Below are 2,451 nucleotides of genomic sequence, written 5' to 3' on the forward strand. Positions count from 1 at the left end.
CTGATCGAGCTGCCGGGCCTGACGAAGCTGTCCGGCCTGAGGGAGAGGCCGTTGAATTCAGCCCGGACATCGTCCGGCCTTACCCTAAGGCCAGACCTAGAAAGATCACAAAGAGAAGAGGGAGAAAGAGGCAAGTGGAGTTAATCTTGCATCTCATATCTTGTCTGGACTTCCTTTGTCTACAGTCATGTAGACCTACCACATTTAAAGTAATTCAATTATCATTAAAACGTCCAATTTAATGTTTCAGGACAACTGCTATACTTACGGACACCCCGGTGAGGGCTGCTTTAGAGGCGGAAAAAAGGGAACTGTGAAGCAGCGTCGTCCCGCCAAGCAGCCTCCCTCCTCTCGGGCTCCCAAGAAGAGGCTCTTCTCGCCCGCTCCTGAAGCCGCCCCCCTTGCTGGAGTCACCCCTGGTGCCACCTCAGCTGCTCCTCCCACCATCACCTGGCCCGCTGATGGATTCAGCCCCACCTTAGGCCTAGTTTGTCCTGTTCCGAAGGCAGCAGAGTTCACCACCATTGCTGCCTCTACATCTCCAATTTATTTAGGCCTATCCAGCGAGGACGTCAGCTGCCTCGTGTGCTGCGAGCTCTTCAGCGCCTCGATGCCTGGGGAAGAGTGGGTCCAGTGTGTATTTTGCTATAAGTGGTCGCATGAGGCTTGCACCGACGGGAGTGCACACTACCTGTGTCACCTGTGTGACAAAGAATAAAAATATTCAGCCTACTATACTGTCCATGTGTCTTCACTAGTTTGCAGTGGAAATACTGTAAATGTAGGCCTACAGCACAATTCACTTAACATTATAGACTGATTAACTAACTAACTAACTATGAGGCCTGGGTTAGGCTATGAGTGGGAGCTTGGCTATTAAATATTTTGCAGGGTAGGCCTACTTTTCGTCCATCATGGTAACGCATCAAAAATAACAATGGCTACATTAAATTATGACAATAATAATTTAATTTAGTGGACATGCACACTTAAGAACTGCTGGGTATAAGCTATAGGCTAGCCTTCTACACCCTTGCTCTTGGTCACGACACATGGCTTGCCGATTTATCCTTTTCTCCAGCCATTACCATCCATCAGCTAGAGTGTCAAAGTTCTGCTTATTATGATTTCAACATAATGTTCATGTAAATGTGCAGACAATTACACAATATTTATCAGAAAAAATAAGTTTAGCCACTTACCTGTCCACAGAGACTTCGGATGCTTCTGTGCGCCGTGCTGAGCGTGTCGAAAAGAAGTTAACCCTGTGCGGCGCTTGGATACATTTCAGATGTAACAGGTCTCGTGATATCCTGTTGACCTGGTAGTTTTTGTTTAAAATAAATAAAAGGGTGTTCAACTGTGTATCCTTAAACATTACTTAGGACAGGGAAATAAGTAAATTTAATGCAAATTTAGTCGTCCAAAAGAAGAAAGGTGAGTTTTAACCGAAATGTGCATCTTGACAATTACGCACGGGCCAAAAATATATTTTGACCTATTTATATTATGCGGAATTATGTGAAATTTTAGCAATGACGAGTACACTAGTATGTTGTCTGGTATGTAGCGTAAAAACAAGAGTAAGGGCAATAGATTATTTTTAAAATATGCTGTTTCATTCGTCCCGCATGCGTGTTTCAAACGTCCCGACTAGGCGGGGCGTTTGAAACAAATGTCAACTTGCGTTCAAAGTTAAATAACAGCTCGATCATCCAACATATGTATTAAATTTCACTTGTAATTAAGAGAACACACCTGTGAGTTGTTGATCACATGTTAAAATTATTTGTATACGTAACGTCATCTTTGAAAAAGACGTTTAACTGCAAAGTGTTTCAATCGACCCGGCTCTCCCCTACTTCGATGTCGTTCTGCCATTGCATTCACAATTCTGTAACTAGCCTGTTACTACGAACTAAGCAACTACCGTACACGTGTTAGCCTTTAGCACTAGCTCAATCACGACTTCTTCAGAATTCTTGTGGGTGGTTACGAACCAACCAAGTGGGCAGGGCCATGAATAATAATTTGACAACGCTACGTCACAGTGTCACCTTATCCAGATCGGCTCATTTCTTCTGCCTTTTTCCTTTCATTGCCTATTGCATTCAGCAGACAAACTGCATAGATTTCAAACTTACCACAGCTCACAAACTTATTCAGACCTATGTTATTTAACAAACAATAGGAAAAATGTGATTTTAATGGCATGGGCTCTTTAACCAACTTAAATCAAGTAATGATTTTCATTCCCTCTTTTTTGTTTTTGTTTTTGTTGAATGTTTTTGTTCTTATTGTATGCTGTGTGAATGCATGCTTTTATGTTAAATAAGATATGCAATTTGGAATTTTTTGACCTCAGGAAGAACAGCACTCATCTGTGTATGAGATAGCTGATTGTGGATCAAATAAAGTTCAATTCAAATTCAATTCAATTCAATTCAATTC

At 42.1% G+C, this 2,451-nt stretch overlaps 1 long non-coding RNA gene across 1 annotated transcript; it reads right to left on the minus strand.

Moving 5' to 3' along the window:
* On the minus strand, window positions 1–1,860 carry LOC132455126 (uncharacterized). The gene is made up of 3 exons (XR_009525082.1): window positions 1,203–1,860; window positions 269–614; window positions 1–96 (listed from the first exon to the last, which is right to left on the minus strand). It is a non-coding gene; the product is annotated as an uncharacterized LOC132455126 (long non-coding RNA).
* Window positions 1,861–2,451: the final 591 nt, after the last annotated feature.

Source organism: Gadus macrocephalus, chromosome 4 (genome assembly GCF_031168955.1).
Source record: "Gadus macrocephalus chromosome 4, ASM3116895v1".
NCBI classification, from domain to species: domain Eukaryota; kingdom Metazoa; phylum Chordata; class Actinopteri; order Gadiformes; family Gadidae; genus Gadus; species Gadus macrocephalus.